This window comes from Scyliorhinus torazame, chromosome 2, assembly GCF_047496885.1.
Source record: "Scyliorhinus torazame isolate Kashiwa2021f chromosome 2, sScyTor2.1, whole genome shotgun sequence".
Classification (NCBI taxonomy): Eukaryota; Metazoa; Chordata; class Chondrichthyes; order Carcharhiniformes; family Scyliorhinidae; genus Scyliorhinus; species Scyliorhinus torazame.
The window spans coordinates 166,929,143-166,956,588 of NC_092708.1; the positions used below are offsets into that span (position 1 = coordinate 166,929,143).

Sequence of the window (27,446 nt, forward strand, 5' to 3'; positions counted from 1 at the left end):
GTGTTACAAATGTATAGGGCATCAATGAGACCACATCTATGGCAACGGTTGCAGTTTTCATCTCCATATTTAAGGAAGGATATATATGGGGCAGCACAATAGCGCAGTGGTTAGCATTGCTGCTTCATGGCGCCGAGTCCCAGGTTCGACCTGACCCTGGTTCACCGTCGATGTGCAGTTTGCACATTCTCCCCGTGTTTGCTTGGGTTTCACCCCCACAACCCAAAGATGTACAGGGTAGGTGGATTGGCCACGCTAAATTGCCCCTTAATTGGAAAAAATGAATTTGGTACTCTCAATTTATAAAAATAAAAAAAGGATATATATGAATGAGACATGGGACAACAAAGGATCACTAGATTGGTTCCTGGGAGGAAAGGGTTGTCCTATGATGTAACTGGGCCAAACTTACTGGAATTTAGAAGAGTGAGAGGTGATCTCATTGAAACATACACAGTTCTGAAGGTGCCTGAAAGGAGTAGGCACAGAGGTTCTTTTCCCTGGCAGGGAAAGCAAGAACATGAGGGCACAGTCTCAGGACAAAGAGAACAATCATTGAAGACTGGGATGAAAAGAAACGTCTTCACTCAGAGGGTTGGGAATCTTTGGAATTCTCTACCTCAGGGGATTGCACCCATTGTAGGTAGTCTTTTGGCTAGGTGAGAATGGAGCCAGGCAACGGATGATAGTGGAAATGGAATGGAGGAGGATGGTGTGATCAACTCTGCCAAAGGCTGCAGATGGGTCAAGAAGGGTGAGAAAAGTTAGTTTACCTCCTCCTATATCCCATCTGTCGTTTGCAGGATCTTGCTGTCCATAAAATGTTTGTCTACAGAACAGTAACCACAATTTTGAAGTAATTTGTTAGCTGATAGCACCAATGGGAGATTTCAAGGACCTGAAAGTCCCAAGAAATGCAAAGTTTTGAATTAAAAATGCCAGATATCTGTTACTTTTATGAATATACATTTTGGCTTGCATTTTATTCACTTAATGGATTCAAGTTTAGCATTGCCTCATGGCATTATTAACTTAGATTTTTAAGCCACCTTTTTCATTGTAAAGCTTCGAGGTGCTCCACAGAAATGCCAAACAAAATCTGGCACCGAGTCATTTAAGGAGATATTAGGTAGATCTGAGGAGTGTCTTAAAGGAGGAAAGTGAGTTAGGGGCATGAGATTTTGGAAGGAAACTCCAACGATTAGGGCCTTGGCAGCTGAGACACAGCCACTAATGGTGCAGTTATTTAAATTGGGGTTGCACAAGAGGACCAGAATTGGATATGTGCAGGCCATAGGTTACAGAAATAATGAGGGGCGAGGACATAGAGGGACTTTTTAAAAATAAATTTAAAATGCCCAATTATTTTTCTTTCCCAATGAAGGAGCAATGTAGCATGACCAATTCACCTACCTGCACATCTTTGGGTTGTGGGAGTGAGACCCACGCAGACAAGGGGAGAATGTGCAAACTCCACACCACAGTGACCCGAGGCCGGGATCGAACCCGGGTCCTCAGCGCCGTGAAGAAGCATTGCTAACCACTGTGCCACCCAGTCATAGGAGGACTTGAAAACAAATGATAATGATTAAATCTGCTTCCATCACCATTTCAGGAAGTCAATTGAAAATCAAAAGTAGACTCCAACAGCACAGAATGGAGGGTGTTCAGCCTACCATTCTCTGAAAGCGATTCTGCTCACACTCAATATGTTCCCCGGAATATGCTCCCCGAAATATGTTCCCCGAAATATGTTCCCCGAAATATGTTCCCCGAAATATGTTCCCCGAAATATGTTCCCCGAAATATGTTCCCCGAAATATGTTCCCCGAAATATGTTCCCCGAAATATGTTCTCCGAAATATGTTCTCTGAAATCAGCTGTGTTAACATTGTGGCTTTTCTGAACTTTAGTCTGCCTGGTGTGTTCCCCGAAATATGTTCTCTGAAATATGTTCTCTGAAATCAGCTGTGTTAACATTGTGTCTTTTCTGAACTTTAGTCTGCCTGATGTATGCAGTGGTTAGCGCACTGCTCCTCACGCCACCAAGGACCCAGGTTTGATCCCGTCCTCGGGTCTCTGTCCCATGTGAAGTTTGCACATTCTCCCCTGTTTTCGTGGGTCTCACCCCACAATCCAAAAATGTGCAGGCTGGGTGGATTGGCTAAATTGCCCCTTAATTGGAAAAAAAAGAAAGTTTAAGCATCATGAATCTCAAACGTTGTCCTCTTTAAACAAAACATTATTGGTCCCTAACCAGATCTACCCACAACCTGGGCAAGGATCGCAACAACCTCCATTGTTTCTAGCTTTTCACCATTTAGAAAGTTCCTAGCTCTATCCTTTTTAGGTTCAGAGTGGAAGACCTTCCATGTGCCTGTATTGAAATCAGTTTACTCCAGTTTTGGCTATCCACTTAATCTATCAGTATCTATTTGCAATTCTATTTCAGTTTACATTGCTTACAATGTCATCGATCATTTTAACATTAGCAAACTTAGATGTGTTTTATATTTTAAAATCCATACCAAAAGCAGCTGAAGCCTGAGAGCAGCTTGCCTTCTGAAACGCAGCTGGTAGCATGCATACAGTGAGGAATAAAAACAAAAACAAGGCAGCTTCCCAAACTGTTTGCCATACGCTATGCCTTGCTGCACTGAGCCATGTGGATTAGAATTTCTGGCTTTGTCCTTGGTTTATGTTGAGTTAACCATTTGCAAGGGTCCCATAGACCGTGCAGGAGCTGCGAGCATCACAGGACATGATCACAAACAAGTCTGCGCCTTTGGAGGGTAAATTCTGTTTATTCTATTTTTGGATTATAATGTTTCTCACCACTTCTTAAACTACCAATTTGGGATATTGTTCATAGGTTGTTAGCATATTCCTGCTACACGCCCAACCGTCACACATGTACACTTCTTGACGAGCAGCACGGTGGCGCAGTGGGTTCGGCCTGCTGCCTCACGGCGCCGAGGTCCCAGGTTCGATCCCGGCTCTGGGTCACCATCCGTGTGGAGTTTGCACATTCTCCCTGTGTTTGCATGGGTTTCGCCCCCACAACCCAAAGATGTGCAGGTTAGGTGGATTGGCCACGCTAAATTGCCCCTTAATTGGAAAAAATGAATTGGGTACTCTAAATTTATTTTTTTAAATGTACACTTCTTGACAATGGCTGTTAGATTGAAATTAAGAAGTGGTGACTCTGGCCGAGCCAGTCTCCATTAGACTGGTTGAAACTGGAACGTTCCTGGTTTGTGTGACTCAGTATCACACCAGTGATTCAAATCCACTGGGGACAACTCACCACTATGATTTTCAATAGGAAATATTTTTGCGTGTCAAAACATTTACCTTTGATTTAAAAAGGACAATCATTGGTTGGGGAGGTGCCGGGGAACAAATAAAATCCTCGGTCTTGATCATTATCCAATAATGACCCGGTGAAGAAATGTATATTCGTAAACATTAGGTAAAATCAGTCAGGTTCAGTTACAAAGCCCCCACAAGTCATCGCGCCGAAAAAAATAAAGACCCTATTGTTTTTGTTTTAGGGGATAACACCATTTGTTACCTATCACCCCCTTTAACTTGAATGGATCTGAGGTTTCTACCTCCACTATCCTGGCCAAAGTCCAATCCAAGAACGGCCACTCTGTGCATGAAGAAGCTCCTCCCATTCTTAGTCCTAAATTAGCTGTTCAACCATTTCATTTATGTCTGCCTATTGGTTTTCCGTGAAGCGCTGCTCTGGATTAATTTTACATGTACTATTTAATATCATCATAGAGTTCCTACGCAGTGCAGACGGACACTATTCAGCCCATCAAGTCTGCACTGACCCTCCGAAAGAGCACTCCATTCTAGACCCACTACCCCACCCTATCCCCATATCTCTGCACCCACCCAAACTGGACATCTTTGGACTGAGTGAGGAAATTGAAGCACCCAGAGGAAACCCAGGTAGACATGGGGAGAACGTGCAAACTCCACACACAGTCATTTAAGGCCCAAATCAAATCCGGGCTCGGGCGCTGTGAGGCAGCAGTGCTAATCACTGTGCCGCCCCTATATCGTGTATACTTTTACAAGATGGAAACTCTACATGAAAACTATAAAGAGTGCTCAGCTGATTAGCTTCCTAGCTCTTCTCTGCATAGTTTCCAGGACCTGCATGTTCCTTTTACAAATTGATGATCAAAACAGAAAACAATATTCAAGGTACAATCAGAGCAAAGAATTAAACTGTTCTAAAATTACACCTGACTATCTAGCAATAATTTGGGGTTCTGTTTTAGAGTTTTGGTCCAACGATTTGGCATTAAGTACCCAGCCTATCACCCACAGATCCCTTTCAATTTCATCTTTCATTTTGCCACGATACCCAGATGACTATTTTTCAGTAATATGCAGTATCCTGCATTTGTTTCTATTCTATTTCACCTACTACTATTTTGTCCAATTACAAGAATAATCTAGGTGCGTTTTTAGGTCTCTTGCTCTTGCTGTTCTTACAACTCAACTGCACCTCCTTCCAAAAGCAACTATAATCTTTACATTTAATCAATCGAGATCTGAGAAAATGTGCAATTTAAGTCTGGTCTCCTTACTTGAGAAAGAATAGACTGGCACTGGAGGGTGTACAGAAGAGATTCACTAGGTTGATTCCGGAGTTGAGAGGATTAGTTTATGAGGAGAGGCTAAGTAGACTGGGACTATACTCATTGGAATTTAGAAGAATATGGGGTGATCTTATAGAAACATAAAATTCTGAAGGGAATAGATAGGATACAAGCAGGGAGTTTTTTCCACTAGCGGGTGAAACTAGAACTTGGGGCATAGCCTCAAAATAAGGGGAGCAGATTTAGGACTGAGTTGAGGAGGAACTTCTTCACCCAAACGGTCGTGAATCTGTGGAATTCCCTGCCCAGAGAAGCAGTTGAGGCTACCTCGTTAAATGTTTTTAAGGCAAAGGTTGATAGATTTTTGAACAGTAAAGGAATTAAAGGTTATGGTGAGCAGGCAGGTAAGTGGAGCTGAGTCCACAAAAAGATCAGCCATGATCTTAATGAATGGCGGAGCAGGCTCGAGAAGCCAGATGGCCTAATCCTGCTCCTAGTTCTTATGTTCTTGAGACACAATAAGTTCTACTGATTACTCTTAATATAAAATTTTGAATGGCCCAATTCATTTATATTCATGATTTCCAATTTTTGTTCAATACACACTTAAAATCAAACTAAAATTTGAAAATTACAGATGAAATAAGTAATTTCAAAGAAGGTGACCAAAATAGCACGGTAACACAGTGGTTAGCCCTGTTGCTTCACATCATCAGGGACCCGGGTTCGATTCCTGACTTGGGTCACGGTCTGTGCGGAGTCTGCACGCTCTCCCCATGTCTGCGTGGGGTTCTTCCGTGGACTCCAGTTTTCTCCCACAAGTGCCGAAAGATGTACTTGTTAGGCATATTGGACATTCTGAATTCTCCCTCAGTGTACCTCAGCAGGCACTGTAGTGTGGCAACTTAGGGATTGTCACAGTAACTTCATTACAGTGTTAATGTAAGCCTACTTGCGACACTAATAAAGATTATTAATACTAAATATGTACTTGCATTATTTTTTCAGATGTAAAATATTGAAATACAGGTTAAACAGTTAAATTTATCCAATATCCAAGTGGACTTAATGCATTGAAATATAAATAAAAGGTTTCAATACCATAAATTGATCAATCGATTAAAAGTTTGACTATTGGGGAGGGGTTTAGGAGAAGGCCATGCAGTACGACGATGGACACGGAGTTCAAATTTACTCAGACATACGGAAAGTCTCCCTTAGGTATGTGAAATAAATCATGAATTTTTGAACCCAAAGAGAGAAAATGCTGGAAAATCTCAGCAGGTCTGGCAGCATCCTTACATATGCTGCCTGACCTGCTGAGATTTTCCAGCATTTTCTCTTTTGGTTTCAGATTCCAACATCTGCATTAATTTGCTTTTATCCATGTATTTTAGAAGTTTGTAGGATGAATTGATCACTAGTAAAGAGGGGGCAGCACGGTAGCATTGTGGATTGCACAATTGCTTCACAGCTCCAGGGTCCTAGGTTCGATTCCGGCTTGGGTCACTGTCTGTGCGGAGTCTGCACATCCTCCCTGTGTGTGCGTGGGTTTCTTCCGGGTGCTCCGGTTTCCTAACACAGTCCAAAGATGTGCAGGTTAGGTGGATTGCCCATGATAAATTGCCCTTAATGTCCAAAATTGCCCTTAGTGTTGGGTGGGGTTACTGGGTTATGGGGACAGGGTGGAGGTGTTGACCTTGGGTAGGGTCCTCTTTCCAAGAGCCGGTGCAGACTCGATGGGCCGAATGGCCTCCTTCTGCACTGTAAATTCTATGATATGGGATGGTCAGTGCAGGAAGCGGGGCAGTAGTGCTTGTAGTTTGGAGTTAAAGCTGAACTGCACTTTTATTCTGCACTGAGCCATCTAAACTGGTAATGGTCTAATTTCTAGCACAAGTATGCCTCAAATAGAACATAGAACATTACAGCGCAGTATAGACCCTTCGGCTCTCGATGTTGCTCCAACCTGTGAAACCACTCTAAAGCCCATCTATACTATTCCCTTATCGTCCATATGTCCATCCAATGACCATTTGAATGCCCTTAGTGTTGGCGAGTCCACTACTGTTGCAGGCAGGGCATTCCACTCCCTTACTACTTTGAGTAAAGAACCTACCTCTGACATCTGTCTTATATCTATCTCCCCTCAATTTAAAGCTATGTCCCCTCGTGCTAGACATCCGAGGAAGAAGGCTCTCACTGTCCACCCTATCCAATCCTCTGATCATCTCGTATGCCTCAATTAAGTCACCTCTTAACCTTCTTCTCTCTAACGAAAACAGCCTCCAGTCCCTCAGCCTTTCCTCATAAGATCTTCCCTCCATACCAGGCAACATTCTGGTAAATCTCCTCTGCACCCTTTCCAATGCTTCCACATCCTTCCTATAATGCGGCGACCAGAATTGCACGCAATACTCCAAATGCGGCCACACCAGAGTTTTGTACAGCTGCAACATGACCTCATGGCTCCGAAACTCAATCCCTCTACCAGTAAAAGCTAACACGCCATACGTCTTCTTAACAACCCTCTCAACCTGGGTGGCAACTTTCAGGGATCTATGTACATGGACATCAAGATCGCTCTGCTCATCCACACTGCCAAGAATCTTACCATTAGCGCAGAACTCTTGTCTTCCTGTTATTCCTTCCAAAATGAATCACCTCACACTTTTCTGCATTAAACTCCATTTGCCACCTCTCAGCCCAGCGCTGCAGCTTATCTATGTCCCTCTGTAACTTGTAACATCCATCTGCACTGTCCACAGCTCCACCGACTTTAGTGTCATCTGCAAATTTACTCACCCATCCTTCTACGCCCTCCTCCAGGTCATTTATAAAAATGACAAACAGCAGTGGCCCCAAAACAGATCCTTGTGGTACACCACTAGTAACTGGACTCCAGTCTAACCATTTCCCATCAACCACCACCCTTTGTTTTCTTCCAGCTAGCCAATTTCTGATCCAAACTGCTAAATCACCCTGAATCCCATGCCTCCGTATTTTCTGCAGTAGCCTACCGTGGGGAACCTTATCAAACGTTTTACTGAAATCCATATACACCACATCAACTGCTTTACCCTCATCCACCTGTTTGGTCACCTTCTCAAAGAACTCTATAAGGTTTGTGAGGCACGACCTACCCTTCACAAAACCGTGTTGACTATCTCTAATCAAATTATTCCTTTCCAGATGATTATACATCCTATCTCTTATAAACCGTTCCAAGATTTTGCCCACACAGAAGTAAGGCTCACTGGTCTATAGTTACCGGGATTGTCTCTACTCTCCTTCTTGAACAAGGGGACAACATTTGCTATCCTCCAGTCTTCTGGCACTATTCCTGTAGACAAAGATGACTTAAACATCAAAGCCAAAGGCTCAGCAATCTCCTCCCTAGCTTCCCAGAGAATTCTAGGATAAATCCCATCTATTTTCACACTTTCCAGAATTGCTAACACCTCCTCCTTATGAACCTTAAGCCCTTCTAGTCTAGTAGCCTGAATCTCAGTATTCTCCTAGACAACATTGTCTTTTTCCTGTGTGAATACTGATGAAAAATATTCATTTAGCACCTCTCCTATCTCCTCGGACTCCAAGCACAACTTCCCACTATTGTCCTTGACTGGCCCTACTCTTACACCAGTCATTCGTTTATTCCGGACATATCTATAGAAAGCTTTAGGGTTATCCTTGATCCTACCTGCCAAAGACTTCTCATGTCCCCTCCTGGCTCTGCTCAGCTCTCTCTTTAGGTCCTTCCTAGCTAACTTGTAACTCTCGAGCGCCCTAACTGAACCTTCATGTCTCATCTTTACATAAGCCTCCTTCTTTCTCTTGACAAGTGTTTTTGACTGCTTTAGTAAACCAGGGTTCCCTTGCTCGACCACTTCTTCCCTGCCTGACAGGTACATACTTATCAAGGACACGCAGTAGCTGTTCCTTGAACAAGCTCCACATTTCCATTGTGCCCATCCCCTGCAGTTCTCCTCTCCTTCCGATGCATCCCAAGTCTTGCCTCATTGCATCATAATTGCCTTTTCCCCAGATATAATTCCTGCCCTGCGGTATATACCTATCCCTTTCCATCACTAAAGTAAACGTAATCGAATTGTGGTCACTATCACCAAAGTGTTCACCTACCTCCAAATCTAACACCTGTCCTGGTTCATTATCCAGTACCAAATCCAATATGGCCTCGCCTCTCGTTGGCCTATCTACATACTGTATCAGGAAACCCTCCTGCACGCATTGGACAAAAACGGACCCATCTATAGTACTCGAACTATAGCGTTTCCAGTCAATATTTGGAAAGTTAAAGTCCCCCATAACAACTACCCTGTTGCTTTCGCTCCTATCCAGAAGCATCTTTGCAATCCTTTCCTCTACATCTCTGGAACTTTTCGGAGGCCTATAGAAAATCCCTAACAGGGTGACCTCTCCTGTTTCTACCCTCAGTCCATACTACCTCAGTAGACGAGTCCTCATCAAACGTCCTTTCTGCCACCGTAATACTGTCCTTGACTAACAATGCCACCCCTCCCCCTCTTTTACCACCGTACCTGCGCTTACTGAAATATCTAAACCCCGGCATCTGCAACAACCATTCCTGTCCCTGCTCTATCCATGTCTCCAAAATGGCCACAACATCAAAGTCCCAGGTACCAACCCATGCCGCAAGTTCACCCACCTTATTCCGGATGCTCCTGGCATTGAAGAAGACACACTTTAAATCACCTTCCTGCCTGCCGGTACACTCCTGCAACTTTCAAACCTTACTCATGACCTCACTACTCTCAACCCCCTGTATACTGGAGCTACAATTCAGGTTCCCAAGCCCCTCAACTAGTTTAAACCCTCCCGAAGAGCATTAGCAAATTTCCCCCCCCCAGGATAATTGTACCCCTCTGGTCCAGGTGTAGACCATCCCGTTTGTAGAGGTCCCACCGACCCCAGAATGAGCCCCAATTATCCAGAAATCTGAAACCCTCCCTCCTGCATCATCCCTGTAGCCACATGTTCAACTCCTCTCTCTCCCTATTCCTCGTCTCGCTATCATGTGGCACGGGTAACAACCCAGAGAAAATAACTCTTGTTTGTCCTAGATCTAAGTTTCCATTGAAGAGGACAACATTTAAAAACTTAGACAAGTACAAAGTACAGATCAGAATGCAGAGAACGGTACAGGTTTCAATTTAAAAGCTGCTATTATAGCACGGTTCAACTCGATCACTCACTATTGCAAATGACAGTGAAAATATCCAAAATCCTTCCAACAGATAAAACTGTCATTTCTGGAAGTCAGTCTCTATCCTTTCACAGAGTGGCAAACCAAATACTTTCAGGCAGGTGTGACTGTTTGCCCTCAATGGTTAACCACTGAGACTGAGGATTTGCACTTTACAAAAGAATGCAGACAGGAAGTATCACCAATTTTCATACAGCTGATTGCACAACAATCTCCAGCACTGTAAGTGCTGCACAAAAGTCATCATAGTGATGATATTGACTATTGGCTGTTATTGGCTGCAGGGGCTTTTCACAGTAACTTCATTTGAAGCCTACTTGTGAAAATAAGCGATTTTCATTTTTTACGGCATGGAATAGAAGGTGGAACCTGTAAAGGTTCAATCTTCTAGTTTGCAATTCGAAACCTTTCTCAAAATAATAATCTTAATTACTGTTTTGCATGAGAACACGTTGAAGCATTCAAATAGCGCTAATGACTGTGTGGGGTTTACAATGCAATAAGCACCATGAAAGTGAAAAGTTTGTAACTTCCATACTGCTTATACCAGTAACTCCCATACAGGGCCATTTAGCACTATTTAAATGCTGCAAAGATGTCATGTAAAGTAGTGATTAAAATTGTTACTTTTGACAATACATGCATCTGATTAGTTATTTTGTACATAAAAGTTTTTTTTTAATACACAAAATGACTGAGGGGATAATATCGACAAAATTGATACAAATGAATTTTTAAGACAATTTAGGATGCAACTGGGTTAGTTTTTTGGGAGATATTTAGATAACATGACAGCACTTCAAAAAGAACTGTGAAATCTCAAAAAGCTCATTCTTGTGGCAACTAATATTAAAAAAACAGCTTTCCACACGCTGCAGGATCCTCAGAAATCCTGGTTAGTTGGTCCATATCCAGAAGTGTAGGTTTTGGCCAGGAGAGAAATCCACAGCAGAAACCCGAGTGTAAAACATTGCTGGCTGATCTCTGATACAGTGCTCAGCTGCAGCTGTAGTGCTATCTGCTCCCAGAAGCAAGTGGCAGGCTAAGAATAAAATTGCATTACACAATACAAGACAGCAATACTTTTTTTAATATTTTAAAGTTAAGTTCCTCTAATGCAATTTGTGAATTGTTAATACCAAATGCTTTGTAACTGACAAGAGAAACATACAACTAATGGCAGAAATTTAATTTGATGCATGAAATCATACTCTGTACTGAACAATAATATTTTGAGAAATCAGACTAGGGACCAAAGGAGCTTGCAATTGTTTAAAACAATTGGAGGCGGGGGTTAATTTTGAGGGAAAATGCATTAATTCTTGTTTTTAAACCTGCATTTTTAATAGTAAATACTAATAATGAGAGAAACCACTATATGCATAAAAGTTAACTTTAAAATTAAGTGGTCTTGGCGGGTCCTTCCCATTTGTTTCCTTTGTTCCCATTTATTTAACTTTATTCTTTTTGGTCTACGGACCCATAATCGGAAAGTCCCTTTAAGCCAAAGAGTACTTGCCAGGACAGCGTTCCTAAGTTTTGTATTTTGGAGAGGAGACACCAAACTAGTCGACACCGAGTAAATCTTAGGAACCAGTTTTGGAGGAAGTCAGTGTAATTGGCTAACTGGCTACCAGTGGGCCGGCCAGGGACAGTGTTCTACCTGACAACAGTCAGCAATTGGTTCATGCCAGGTGTTTACCGTTTGGAAAGAACCTGCCAGAAGCTTTGAGACCCTCGATGGAAGAGGAACTGTATTTTCTCCCTCTCTCTGCTGCCGGTTGCCTGTTGTCTCTATGAGTCTGCAGTGAAGATTACAAACTGAAGTTAAAGAAAGTACCCAAATGAAGGTCTAACCTTGAGAAAAAACTAATTGGAAGACCTCCATCTGAATCATATCCTTTTATATTATTTTTCTTCCCTCTCCACCCCCCTTTCTCTTCCATGTTGTTTGTCTGTGTGTGAGATTATACTGCACATAATAAAAGGTCACTGTGTTTAAATTTTACAAAATTGGTGATCGTAGTCAATTTAACTCAACCAAAGCCACAGGTATTAATATAAAATACAATTTCACCAGTGTTGTGACTCTGGTCAAGTGGGACTGGAATTGATTGCACACTAGCCCAGGATGTCATAACAGTATACTTATTTGGCAAAGAAACACAGTCAACGAGGTTTAATTCTTTCAGTTTACGGTAAATCAGGGAAAAGTGATAATAACTGATTCCTTACATCAACCCAACTTATAAAAGAGTGGTTAAGGAACTCATGCCATACATAATTTTGGACTGGCACACTGCAAAGACTACCGCCATTCCATCATTCAACGAACAATCCTACTGTTTTAATAAGTCATTATATTGATACTCTCTTTGACCAATGGTCCTGATTCAAGCCTCCATCTCCCCCCTTTAGTGATACTGAATATTTTGGTTAATAGTTGTGTTCATCTAGTGTAGCCACCTGGGTTGGCCAAGTCCCGATTTAAAACGGAGAACAGCAAAGGCTGATGGGAAATCCAGCCAACACAGGCAGAAACCAGCAGGTGCAAGTTACTGTGTATTAAACTCTGCAAAAGCCCAGACAGCATCGATACAAGCAGCCATCTGCATAATAATGTAGCAGCTATCTGCATACTAATAAGCGATCCCCGGGAACAATCGCAACATTTGGGACAAACAAAGCTAAGCCAGACTCCCCGGCGCCAGCAGGAGCCAACACAAAAGAGGTTAACGGACACCTCAAGACCGCCCATCGATAAGGGAACCGCTCCAGCATTGGAGAAATCGAACCAAGCGATTGGAACGAAGTCCAATCACCTGGAACCAGGTACAGGATCCTCCCCAAAAGGCGGGAAGCCCCCAAGTCCAAATCGTTCTTTTTTGCCGGGTCACTCAGCAACGCGAACCAACCCTTGACCGTGACCGGTTCAACTGCCGCCGATATCCAGTAAGTCTTAAGTCAACGCTCGCTACGAGATAGGCGCCCCTAGCTACCAATCGTACCAACTTCGAATCCCGCAGACACAGACCCCGAACGAAAGGCCATTTGTTCCCCTGACCTGGTGGGCCAGTCTGAAGCTAAGTATAGGCCTGTTAGTTGTAGAAGTAGCTTAGACGTAGAAGTTGTGCATGAGTAGCGATTACGGTGTATAATAAATGTGCTTTGATTTGAATCTTACTAATTGGTGTATTGAGTTATTGATCACTACTTGAACCTCGTAGCGGTATCATAAAGATACCTGGCGATTCGAGAGCAAAGGTTATAAGACAGAGCCAATTGAACCAACCAAATGTTAGCAACATATTACTGGCAACATCTGACGGGACCCGAACTAGAAGTGGCTTAACCAATCCGGGAGAACCCAAAAATTTGATTTCGAAATCCAATTGGGAACAGAAAACCACAAGTGTTCAAGCAGTTCTGATCAATCCTCATAATTCGGAAGTGTGTTAAATGCATGCGTAACTAACAGGGCTATAGGACATACTTGGTGGGAGAACCTGAGCGAGATTCACAAGAAGAGCTTAGGGAAAGCTCGCAAGCCGACGGCAATCGTGTCCTGCTTGGCACAAGTGCGAGGCACAGAGGAGGTCGTTAGGACGCTCCGGAAAGAGATAGAAGGCATACATCGAATGTGCAAGGTCGATGTTAGTTAGGTAGAAAGAGAGAATGTAGAGTTAAGGAGGAAGTTGGCAGCAAAAGACGGAGAGTTGGATGATGCCAAGTGGGCACACCAGTCTTGTCTGGCGCACTTAAGCAGCTTCCAGTCCCAGTATGAAAAGGCCTATCAGGACACGCAACGTGCAGTCCTGGTACGAGAGGAAACCGAGAAGCAGGTAGAGGCATTGCAGAGGCAGTGTAGTGACCTGAAGGCAGCGTTAAGAGCACTCCATGCTGCCACCACGGAGCAAAGCCAAAGCTCGTTGGACCATGCAAAGTGCCGGAAGCAGATTGCAGAACTGCAATCTCTGCTTTCAGTTCAAAGAGGATTCCAGGAAACCTTTGCAGCAAAATCAGATGAGGAACGGACTGACGGCCCTGATTGGGAAGAGTTGAATGAGACAGCGCAGAGATATGTTCAGGGAACATGTGCGCAGGGAAAGCCCCAAAAGAGAAAAGCGCCCCAGCCCCCCACAGAGCAGATAGTTCAGGCTCCAATGAACCCAGTAACCACCCACCGCACAGCCACATCGGACGATACGGATACACCACCCCCTTAACAGTGACCCAATTACGGGATGCGTGCGAGGAAATCACACCGTTCCTCCCCACCATTTATTTGCCAATGTAAAGCAGCAGGCGACCATGTACAGCCTGGATGAGCGAGAGCATGTAAAGCTCACAGTTTTGCGTCTAGACCCTTCGGTCGTAGCAGCCCTTCCCGACCCACAGAATGTAGGAGGCACCCTTGCAGAAATGCATACTGCAGTCCGAGACGCGATCGGGTATAACCGGGGTGACCCCGTAGATGGCCTCAATAAATGCAGGCAAAAGAAAACCGAGCACCCCACAGTGTTTGCTGGACGCCTGTGGATCCATTTTGCAGCAGTTTTTGGAGACTTAGACCGTGCCCATTTGTCCCCAGGCAACATGGCTAAATGGACCCGCACCCTTATCTCCCATGCCACAGAAACAGGACAAAAAGTTTGTGCCAATTATGATCCCTCAGAGGAGGCTCATAACGAGAAATGGGTCGAAAAAAGATTGCCCCGCACCTGGGAGCAGTCTGTACAAAACAAACCCGCAGTTAAAAATCCCGAAGAAAAGCAGGCCGACGCAGACAGACAAGCAGTTAAAACACACCAGAACCCCGCATGGGTAAATGAAAGCAAGAACAGCCCCCCACCAAAGTCACAGGAGCGTTACAACTGTGGACAGTTGGGACACTTTGCAAGGGAATGCAATGCCCCACGAAAGCCACAGAGAGCCCAGCAGACGGGCACTCCAAGTAAGAATAAGACAGAGCCCATACATAGTGTGAGCACCCGTTCAGATCAGACGGACCTGAGTGGAACGGACTGACGGTGTTCAGGCTCCCCCAGTTGGGTCTGCGACACACTTTGGGATAGGTCTGGATGACCGGTATTCGCAGCAAAGATACGGGGACAGCCCATCGAGTTTCTCTGGGACACCGGAGGGTCCCGCACCACAATAAATTCCTCCACCATGTTCCAAAAGGATACGTGGCCCACTACAGCCACTATCACCCTCAGCGGCTTTATAGGCCACTCACAGCAGGGACACATCACAGCCCCTGTACCTATTCAAATCGGCACCATCACCACCAAGCACCCCGTAGTTTTAGTTGACCTGCCCCACACAGCAGAACACATTCTGGGAATCAATTTTATGAATTCCCGCAACCTATCATTTGATCCAGTCAACCAGTGTGTGGAAAATGGCAAAATCTGCAAGAGCCCCCGCAACGCTCACAATAGGTGAATACGCCAACAAAATTAGCGTAGTAGGCGAATTTTGGTTTAACCCAACGACAATTAGCACGGACAAGCAGGTTAGGGCAGTGTTACAAAAGAACAGGACAGCATTCGCGACCCACAAGCACGACTATGGCTGGATGACTGGTTCAGTACAAACCACAGGACCTGACCCTCGACCCCAAAAACAGTATGGATTTCCCCAAGAGGCAGAGATAGAAATCTCAAAGGTAATCAACAGCTTATTAGAGCAGGGCGTACTTAGATCAGTAGCCGCCACTAATAATGCCCCGATTTGGTCAGTGAGAAAGCCCGATGGATCATGGCGACTGACCATCGATTACCGGGAACTCAACAAAATCACCCCCGCAGCAGCCCCCACAGTAGCAACAAGTCCCGAGACCATGCTCAAAAAGGGACTCAATTCCCGATACTTTACGGTTTTGGATATTAGTAATGGATTCTGGTCCATTCCATTGGCAAAGGCGTGCCAGTACAAATTTGCCTTCACCGTTAAAAATCAACAGTACACGTGGACATACCTTCCACAAGGATTCCACAACTCCCCCTCCATTTTCCACTGACAGCTGGCAAATAGTTTAGCCAAATTTTCACGCCCCGAATGTCTGGTCCAGTAAGTAGACGACCTACTACTGCAGACAGACACCAAGGAAGAGCACATCGAGCTTCTGTCCGAACTCCTGGAAGTCCTACAAGCAATTGGATGTAAAGTTAACCCGAAAAAGGCCCAGATTTTGGAAGTTAAGGTGATATATTTGGGTACAATTATCACACATGGTAAACGCGAGATCGAGCATAAAAGGATTGACTCGATTACTAAATTGCCCCTTCCCCAGAACGTTTCAGCCCTCCGGTCGTTTTTAGGACTGGTTGGCTACTGCCGAAACCACATTGACGGTTTCGCCAGCAAGGCAGCACCCCTCTCAGACCTCCTAAAGAAAGGAGCCCCCTGGGAATGGCTTCCGCAGCATACGGATGCTGTGGACTCTTTGAAACAAGCACTCATAGCAGCCCCCGCCACACAAGTTCCAGACCCGCTTTCCCCCTATGCGATAGAGGTAGCAAGCACAGACCGCACCCTTTTGGCCGTGCTCCTTCAGGAGCGGCACGAACAGTTAAGGCCCGTGGCTTACGCCTCCAGAGTTTTAGATGCTGTGGAGCAGGGATTTTCAGCCTCTGAAAGACACCTGCTCGCAGTATTCTGGGCCGTACAGTATTTTTCGTACATTACCGGACTGAACCCCATCACAATCCTCACAGAACACACCCCCCACCCAACTTTGACTGGACGGACGACTCAAGGACGGTACAGTTAGTCAGATAAGAGCAGCCAGTTGGACCCTTCTTTTGCAGGGACAGGACATCACTCTTCAAAGGACAAAGACCCACAACTTTTTAGCCGACAACCTACAGTACCCCGGAACCCCCCATGAATGTGAAATTATATCTCCACACCACAACACAGGCCCCTTTATTGCTAAAACACCCCCCAGAAAGATAGGTAGTTCAACCCAGAGCCCCAAGCACACAAACACGTGCGAACCCATAAAGATATATGTGGATGGATCTCCACAATATTAGAAGGGAAGCGCATAACAGGATGCGGTATTTATGTCGAGGACGCGCAGGGACGTGTCCTAGAATAGCAATAAAACTTCCAGGACACTTAGGCGCACAGGCAGCAGAACATGCGGCCACCGCATACATAGTGGAACACCCAGATTCCTTCCCCAGCCCAGCAGACATATATTCGGATAGCCTCTCTGTCTGCACCAGCCTTACAGAATTCCTACCCCTATGGAAAGCAAGAGGATCTGTTTCCGCAGACGGAAAAACCCCTCCCCTTATCCCCATTGCTTCGTCACATTTTAGAGTGAGCACAGAACAGGACTTTTGGAATAGTCAAAATTCGTAGTCACCATCGTTCCTCCCCCCCGGAAATGTAAAAGCCGACGCACTGGCTAAATCAGGTTCCAGGCACGGATATTTTTGGACACCCCCCGAAAGCGCACCAGTGAATGCAGTTCAGGTCTCACAGACAAATATCGAGGATTTAGTGCAGGCCCAGAAGCAGGACAGCAATCTCAGGGAGATTTTGAAAGGAAACTATCCAGCCCCCTATGAGAGGTTTAAAAATGCTCTGACCACACATGACGGTGTGGTGTTAAAAGACACCCTTTATGTGGTTCCTGAATAGGATAGGAATCAACTGATTTGTTTGTTCCATGACGGACATGGACATCAGGGAATCATGGACCTCAGGCAGCTCTGCTGGTGGCCGAGTTTAAAGGACGATGTAAATCATTGCCTTATCTGTGCCCAGAACAACCCGGACAGATACGCCAAAAAGGCTCAACTCAGTCACACCCGACCCGTTAATGGCCCCTGGACTAACCTCCAGATTTATTATATAGGACCATTGCCCCCTTGCAGGAATGGTTATAAATATGTACTCGTGGTGATAGACACGTTTACAAAATGGGTGGTAGCATTCCCATCCAGAACAAACACTGCAAAGACCACAGCCAAGATTTTAACCCACCACACCTTTACGAGATGGGAACTCCCCTGCAGCATTGAATCCGACCAAGGCTCCCATTTTACGGGACGTGTCATGAAGAACGTCCTCACGATATTTGGCATTACCCAAAAATTCCACATTGCATACCACCCCCAGTCGAGTGGTATCGTGGAACGCATGAATCGGACCCTAAAATCAACCCTCAGAAAAATGGTCCAGCAAAACAACACCACTTGGGATTCGGTCCTCCCTTTTGCGCTGATGTTTTTGCGAAACACGGTTTCCACAACCACAGGTTACACCCCACACACACTCATGACCGGACGCCCCATGAAAGGCACAGAATTTTTATTAGGATTAGATTTGACCAGCCCCGAAGTAACGGCCCTCACACACGGGAAAGCAGTAGAACAATTAGTGGCGAATGTTAAAACGGCTCAGCTCGCGGCCGCAGTGAAATTGGGCACAAGAAAGAAACAGAGCAAGGCCTGTTTCGTTAAGACAGTGCATGCGACTGAGTTCAATGTAGGACAGCAAGTCAGGCTCTCCGTATACAACCCCAGCACATTCCTGTCACCTAAGTATTCGGGTCCATACTCCATTGCGGACAAAGTAAGCCCTTCCGTCTACAAAATAAAGTACCCCAATGGAAAGACTGCGTGGTTCCATATCAACCAGATGAAGGCAATATGGGACACAGTCTAACCACGCACACCACGTCATGCTCGACGCAGCAGACCACGCCCCGCCCACAGCCAACGTAACCCTACCCTCCCCCAACACGTCCAGCCCAGCCACGGACTCAACCTCGACTCCACCCCCGAAATATACACTCCGTCCCGGAACACCCACAGACTGCAGTAGCAGCGACCGCGACTGTGACTCAGACAATAGCCACAGCACGCCTCCCTACTATCCCCATGCAACAGGTCCGACACCCAGCGAATCTGACCACGATTAGAGTGATCCCTTCATGATCACTTTCCTAAACAAACCCCACCACCGACCTACAATAACGACCCTGATTCCGTCCACACAGAACTAGACACCACCTATTGGCACCGAGATAATTCGTACAGACTCGTCCGGAACGACGAGAGCGATCCAAAATCACATCAAGCAGCCCTATCAGCCCTGATACACTCGAGAGTTTGGCATCCGGGAGAAGATGACGACCTTTTGAGTCTGACTCCCAAAACGAGAACCCCTTTGCGACCCTGTTCGCAACCGATAACTGAGGTGTCCAGATGATGTTTTAAAAGGAACCGCTTGGTTTGGTCCCCGATTCGGGAGAATCATCGGTTCGTCCCGGGAAGGATGGATGGGGGGTTTTGAAGCTGGACCGGGCAGGGATTAGAAGAATTGGGGACCTGTTCATCGATGGGACGTTTGCGAGCCTAGGGGCGCTGGAGGAGAAGTTTGGGTTACCCCCGGGAAACACTTTCAGGTACATGCAAGTGAGGGCGTTTTGTGAGGCGGCAGGTGAGGGACTTCCCGCTGCTCCCGGCACAGGGGATTCAGGACAGGGTGATTTCGGGTGTATGGGTTAGAGAAGGCAAAGTTTCGGTGATTTACCAGGAGCTGAAGGAAAAGGAGGCCTCGGTAGAGGAGTTAAAGGGCCAGTAGGAGGAGGAGCTTGGGGAGGAGATAGATGAGGGTCTGTGGGCTGATGCCCTGAGTAGGGTTAATTGTTCCTCCTCTTGCGCCAGGCTCAGCCTAATACAGTTCAAAGTTACTCACAGAGTGCATATGACAGGGGCGAGGTTGAGTAGGTTCTTTGGGATGGAGGACAGGTGTGGGAGGTGCTCGGGAAGCCCGGCAAATCATGTCCATATGTTCTGGTCGTGCCCGGCACTGAATAGGTTTTGAAGGGGTTTTGCGAGGGCTATGTCCAAGGTGGTGAAAGCCCGGGTCAAGCCGAGCTGGGGGTTGGCATTATTTGGGGTAATGGACGAGCCGGGAGTGCAGGAGGCGAAGGAGGCTGGTATTCTGGCCTTTGCGTCCCTGGTAGCCCAGCGGAGGATTTTGCTATTATGGAAAGATGCGAAGCCCCCGAGTGTGGAAACTTGCATCAATGACATGGCAGGGTTCATCAAGCTGGAGAGGATAAAGTTTGCCTTGCGAGGGTCGGTGCAGGGGTTCCTCAGGCGGTGGCAACCGTTCCTAGACTATCTCGCGGAGCGTTAGGAGGAGGTCAGCAGCAGCCCAGGGGCGGGGGGGTTCTTTTGTGGAGGCGTCCCTATTGGTGCTTTTAAATGTCATATGGGGGGCTATTGTATATGGGGGAAATCCAATGTATAATTTTTGATTGTTGTGTTCTTGTTTCTTTCTTTTTGTTGGGGGGGGGGTGGTTTGTTGAAAATCTGTTGAAAATTTTGAATAAATATATTTTTTAACAATAAAATAAAAAATAAAAAATAAAAATAAATAAAAGGAACCGGTTGGGAGAAACGGTGTCCTTTCTGATGGATCCTGCAGCATGTTTGATGTTGTTTGTACTTGTACTGTTAAATGTGGTATGTTAGACCGGAAAAAAATTTCCCCACAGCCCCACGCCCTTTCGGACGAAACCTCTGAGAACTTGTCCGCAGAGACTTGTTAAGGTCCCAGACAGCAGTTCAGCGGAACTCGTCTGTCGACAGATACACAGAACCCGTTCGTAACTGCCCTTCTGGTTCGAAGGTAGAACCAATACGGCAATCCCCCACGATGACTACATTTCTTGCCCGTTCTTGTCGGTTGCTCAGGCAGTGGCGAAACGGCATTGGGACCCGCCCTGCCTGGGAACCCCTCTCTGGTAGGGCACACACGGCATTGGTCGCTGTCCTACCCGGGGACTCCATCCAAATCGTACCCATCGCGATCCATACGCACCTCATTTCGTCAAGTTTTGTTCAAAACGTTTTGTTTGTTTTCGGTGACCCTTTGGTTGCCAACGTTATGCTATTTACATCCTCAAACATTTGGATGGTAAATCGCACAGTCTGCAAGACGGCTCGCACTGGTTCATTATTTGTAAGCGTGTCTTGTCCTGAAATTCGGTTTTTGGAAGAAAAAAAATGAGGGAGTCACACATAGTGACCAATTATAAAGGGAGTAATTGGCACTAAAGGACAGACAGGCTATCATACGAGATATTAAACCAAGATAGTAACAGACACTATGCTTGATCACACAGAACTCCAGAAGCTCCAAGACCAGAGAAGAAAAGAGAAGAACCATGAGGACATCCTCCGCGTGGCTCATAACCCTAATGGACATTTGGTTGCGCACAAACGTGAACCCCTTGACCTCAAACCCCCCCCCCCCCCAGCCGTTAATGATTCACTACCCCACAGTACCCAGAGCCCAGTCACAAGCGACACCACACCATCGTGGTGACAGGTTTATAACCTGGTACTCCCTGTCCTACTTGATAGAATCCCTATTGGTATTGGCGATACTCTGCTGCATCGTGCAGACTATTTGTCTGAGAAAATGGAGAAGGAGAGCCTACCGCCCTCGCACCCCGGTATATAGGATAAGATCCCCTATTTTCGGATATGACCAGACCCCCGACCCCCGCCATCTATAATAAAGAGCATTCGTTTGCGATTTGTTGTAAATAAAGAAATGTTCATGAGCAATTGTACAATCCTGAGCTTGACTGCCAAGCCAGGAAATGTGTATAATACTGCTATGATTTTGTTTGTATGGTTTAGGAAGTTAGTGTGATGGAATGTTTGAGTGAGTGTAGTTTATTAAGAATAGTTAGAGGTTCCAATTTTCTTATTTTGTAATGCATGTCCCTGTTTGACATAGCGCCCCTCAGAATTGTTCGCATAGTTATGGTCAGTGTAGAGGCCATAGGAGTGCGCGAGCCGGGTCAGGGAATGAAAAACAATGCAGTTATGTGATCCTTCACGCTTCGCGTTAGGATCATAAGGAGGGAGTGTAGCCACCTGGGTTGGCCAAGTCCCGATTTAAAACGGAGAACAGCAAAGGCTGAAGGGAAATTCAGCCAACACAGGCAGAAACCAGCAGGTGCAAGTTACTGTGTATTAAACTCTGCAAAAGCCCAGACAGCATCGATACAAGCAGCCATCTGCATAATAATGTAGCAGCTATCTGCATACTAATAAGCGATCCCCGGGAACAATCGCAACATTTGGGACAAACAAAGCTAAGCCAGACTCCCCGGTGCCAGCAGGAGCCAACACAAAAGAGGTTAATGGACACCTCAAGACCGCCCATCGATCAGGGAACCGCTCCAGTATTGGAGAAATCGAACCAAGCGATTTGAACAAAGTCCAATCACCTGGAACCAGGTACAGGGTCCTCCCCGAAAGGCGGGAAGCCCCTGGGGACTATAAAGTTAAGCCCCCAAGTTCAAATCGTTCTTCTTGACCGGGTCACTCGGCAACGCGAACCAACCCTTGACCGTGAGCGGTTCAACTGTCGCCGATATCCAGTAAGTCTTAGGTCAATGCTCGCTACGAGATAGGCGCTCCTAGCTACCAACTTCGAATCCCGCAGACTCAGAACCCGAACGAAAGACCATTTGTTCCCCTGACCTGGTGGGCCTGTCCGAAGCTAGGTATAGGCCTGTTAGTTGTAGAAGTAGCTTAGAAGTAGAAATTGTGCATGAGTAGCGATTACGGTGTATAATAAATGTGCTTTGATTTGAATCTTACTAATTGGTGTATTGAGTTATTGATCACTACTTGAACTTGAACCTCATGGTGGTATCATAAAGATACCTGGCGACTCGAGAGCAAAGGTTATAAAACAGAGCCAATTGAACCAACCAAAGGTTAGCAACACTAGCTCAGGAAAATAGCGTATATTTCCCCCCACTGGGGTGCTAAGTTAGTACATAGCTCTTCTTCAGTCACATTTGGAATTGTTCAGCATTTATGAATCACAATGGAGGATAAGGAGAAAAAATCAAAATGAATGACCAGAAACAATTACAAAGGCCAAAAGCAAGGATTTAGAGCAGCACATGTGACTATAACTTGCAAGCTTGGCAAGTTCATCTTAAAATAATTAGGTAATTTACTGAACAAGATGTTCGGGTGAAACATAACAGGATTAATAAGGGTCCACAAAAATAATGCATACTGTGATAAAGTGATCCTACTATTCAAAAATAATTTCCTAAATCCCTAGGGCAGGATACTCCGTCCCACCGCGCCACATTTCTGCCTCACCCTGCCAGCGGGATGCTCTGTTACGCCGGCCGCTCAATGGTGTTTCCCATTGTGGGGCAGCCCCACACGGTTAGGAAACCCCCAGGCTGCCGGCAAAACAGAGCATCCCGCCGGCGGAGAATCCTGCTCCTAAATTGAGTGAATGCCTTCCGGAGATTGGAGAAAATGGAAACGAAAATTATTTTATGGCGTCTCAACTATAATCCATACGAATGGCAACCATTCTATAAAATACAATAATCAAATGCAGAGTTTCCAGTTCAAACATCACCATGCATCCAGACCATAAATAGATATTTTTGGTTTGGCAGGTCATAACTCATGAGGTAGCACAATGATCAGATCAAAGTGGGAAAGTAAGCTGTGAGGAAGACAGGTTGAATATGTGGGCAAGAACATGGCAGATAAAATATGATCTGGGGAAGTGCAAAGCTATTCATTTTGCAGGAAAAATAGGAAAGCATTTTTTTTTAAAATGGAGAGGCAGGAAACTGTTGGTATTCAGTATGACCTGGATGCCTTTGTATTAACAAAAATCGAAGTTAACATTATAGGTACAATAAGGAATTAGGATGGGAGGTGGCAAGTTTCCTTTATTTCAAAGGAACTGGAAAGCAAGAGTACAAAGGTCTAAAGTTATATTAGGCCTTCTTTCTGCGTTTAGTTTTTATTGGGAGGGGGGGCTGCATGGCCCTTGGTAAGACTACACCTGGAATGATGTGTACAGTTTTGGTTGTCTTACCCGAGGAAAAATATACTTTCCTTAACAGGGTGCAATGAAAGTTCACTGGACTGAGGGATAAAGGGATTCTTGTCCCACGAGGAGATATTGACAAGACTAGGCCTATATGCTCTACATTTTTGAAGGATAGGAGGTGGTCTCACTGAACATATAAAATTCTAAAGGGACAGGGTTGATGGATGTTTCCTTGCTTGGGAGCCGAGAATAAAAAGTCACAGTCTCAAAAGAGATTGGCCAATGAGGACTGAAATGAAGAGAAATTTATTCGCTCAAAAGGTTGCAGTCTTTGGAATTTAATACCCTAGAAGGCTGCAGATTTTCAGCTATTGAGCATATTCAGAGCAGAGATCAATAGATTTTTGGATACTAAGGGAATTACAGGATATAGGGAAAGTTCAGGAAGTTGAGAGTTGAGGTAGATCACTCATGATCTCACTGAGTGGCAGAGCAGGCTCAAACTGCATAATAGCCTACTCCTGCTCCTATTTTATGTCCTTGGGTAAGCAGAGCTCGATACCAGAAAGTAATGTGTTGGATTGCTGTGTTTTGGGCCTGTCACCTCAATTTATGGAGAAATTGTGGAGTCATGTGACTTGTTCTGACTTCTGTCTGACCATGAGCTTTGCTTTTAAAAGTTAAAGGGGAGGCCTTGGTTGTTCTATTAGGAAAAAAATGCAAGATATTCACACCTGTAAACAATGACCTGAGCAGGTGCGCTGATGGTGGACTCCGTCCAAGGGAGGTGTTATGAATGTCAGGTTTTATAAACAGTTAAACTTTAAATTGTGTATTTAATTTTAAGATCAAATGGAGTTGGGAGTCCAGAGGATAGCTAATTAGCATTTCTCCCTGGATACAAAGCCCACGAGTGTCATTTTGCCATGCGATGAGCTTTGAAATGGGAAGGGTCCATAGGAAGCCACTGTTTTTTTTAAATTTAGAGTATCCAATTATTTGTTCCAATTAAGGGTAATTTTTAAATATATATTTTTATTGGTGTTTTTCCAGTTTTTACAAAGTAACAGCTCATGTGTATCTGGTATTTACAAACAGGTTTGTATCTTATTTACATGAGGTTCTCCTCTCCCCTTCCCTCGTGTGGTTGGCCGGGTCTCCCTGGCACCGTTCACATTTGTCCTTCACCTCCGGGAAGAACCTGCTCAATCGGGTTCTAGTCAGGTGGGCTCTGTGCACCACTTTAAACTGCATGAGGCTTAGCCTTGCGCAGGAAGAGGTAGAGTTGACTCTGCTCAGTGCTTGGCTCCAGAGACCCCAACCCACTTCCATCCCCAATTTGTCCTCCCATTTCCATCTGGCTTCATCCAGTGGTAATCTTGCCCTGTCCAGCAACCATTCATATATGTTCCCACAGTTCCACCCCACCCCCTCCTTACTGTCTGTGTTGATTACTTCCTCCAGTAGAGTGTCTCTCGGGAACCTGGGTACTTTGCCGTCTCCTTACAGAGAAAGTGTTTAATTTGGAAGTGCCTGAGCTCCTGTCCCATCGGCAGGTCCAGGTTTTCCGTCAGCTCATCCAAGGTCGTGAGTCTGTCCCTAACTGCTAGCGTCCCCCTGTCCTGTCTCCATTTTTTAAAGGTGCCGTCAAGTATCAGGCTCCGGAATGTGGCGACTAGGGGCTTTTCACAGTAACTTCATTACGTGTTAACGTAAGCATACTTGTGACAATTTTAAAAAAAAATTTTTTAAGTATGGCTGGCGAGAATTTGTGGTTACCGCAGATGGGGACCACGGACGACATCTCAGTTAGACTGAAATGCTGCCTCATTTGGTTCCATGTCTTCAATGTGGCTATCACCACTGGGCTGGATGCTTACTTTGATGGAGGGATGCAAGGGCTCGGAGGGTCATTCCCTTGCAGGAGGGCTCCTCCAGCCTCACGCATTCCATGTTTGGTTCTTGTATGCATCCCCTCACCCTCTTGGCCGTCCAGTGGTAGCACAGTAGTTTTCGCAGGGCTAGGCCTCCCATGTTTTTCCTCCTTTGCAGTGTCGACTTAGGGTCTTGCCCGCCCACACAAACATCATAATCATTTTGTCTACTTTGTGAAAATAGGCCTTGGGGATGAAGATTGGTATAGATCTAAACAGAAAGAGGAACCTCAGCAGTACGTTCATCTTGATCGTCTGCACACTCCCCACCAGGAAAAGGGGGAGTGCATCCCATCTCTGTAGGTCCTTTTTTACTTCCTCTGCCAGACTGGTCAGATTCCACCTGTGGATCTGTGTCAAGTCATGGGCTATCTGGATCCCCCGTTCGGGTTCACCTGGAATGTCTCGCTCTTGCCCAGTTGAGTTTGTAGCCCGAAAAGGCTGAGCTCTCTCAGAAGTTGCATGATTGCTTTCAGGCCGTTCTGTGGGTCCGAGATGTAGAGGAGCAGGTCATCCACATAGAACGACACTCCGTACTCTCTGCCCCCTCTTTGGATACCCTTCCAGCGTTTCGCATCTCGCAGAGCGATCGCCAGTGATTTGATTGCTAGGGCAAACAAGAGCGGGGACAGTGGGCAGGCCTGCCTTGTGCCTTTGTGCAACTGAAAGTATTCAGAGCTGGTGGTGTTGGTCCGAATGCTCACCTTGAGGGCGTTGTACAAGAGTTTCCCCCATGAGGTGAATCCTGTCCCCAGCCCAAGCCGCTCCAGTACTTCCATTCGCCTCTGTCAAAGGCCTTTTCTGCATCCAGGGAGACGATCACCTCTGGTGTTCTCTCCCCAGAAGGGGCCATTATTACATTCAGCAGCCGCCTGATATTCGCAGTTAGCTGCCTACCCTTGGCAAAGCCCATGTGGTCCTCTGCGACCGGCTCTGGTACGCAGTCTCCAGTCTCTTGGCTAAGGCTTTCGTATCTTTGCGTCTACGTTCAGCAGTGAAATGGGTCTGTATGATCTACATTCCATCCGGTTCTTGTCTTTTTTGGGTATCAGCGGTATCGTGGCCTGTATTAGGGTAGGAGGCAGGTGCCCGTAGGTGTGGGGCCAAGGCTGGTGCGAATTTCTTATGGATGTCCGCCGGGAACCCGTCCAGTCCTGGCACCTACCCCGCCTGCATGGAGATGATGCTCTCCTTGATCTCTCCCAGGCCTATTGGTGCTTCCACCTCCCCTCACCTATCGTCCCCCATGACGGGCATGTTCAGTCCATCAAGGAACCGTTCCATCTCCGCATCCCCGTTGGGAGGCTCAGAGGTGCACAGCCCTCGGTAGAAGGTCTCAAACACTTGGTTGACCTCCTCTTGCTCGATAACCAGTCTGCCTCTGCTATCCATCACCTGCGCTACCTCCCTCGTGACTGCCTGCTTTCTCAGTTGATAAGCCAGTAGGCGCCAGCCTTTTCCCCATGTTTAGCAGAAGGTCCGTGTCTGGCTGAGTTGGTGCACTGCTTTCCTGGGGATAGCAGATTAAAGTCCATCTGTAGCTTTTTCCTCCCCGCCAGAAGCTCTACGGTCGGGACCTCGGACTATTTTCATTCAACCTCCAGAACTGAGTCAATCACAGTTGTTGCCTAGCTGACCTCTCTTCCTTATCTCTTCGTGCCTTGTAGGCTATAACCTCTCCCCAAATCACCACCTTCAGTGCCTCCCAGAACGTGGAAGGCGAGACTTCCCAGTTCCAATTATTTGTAACATACTCGCCTATGGCTTGTG

The 27,446-nt window shown here is 45.9% G+C and overlaps 1 protein-coding gene across 3 annotated transcripts in view; it reads right to left on the bottom strand.

Moving 5' to 3' along the window:
• rab5b (RAB5B, member RAS oncogene family) overlaps positions 1–27,446 on the bottom strand; it is a 149,380-nt gene that overhangs the window by 104,946 nt on the left and 16,988 nt on the right. The gene's annotated exons all lie outside the window — the stretch shown is intronic.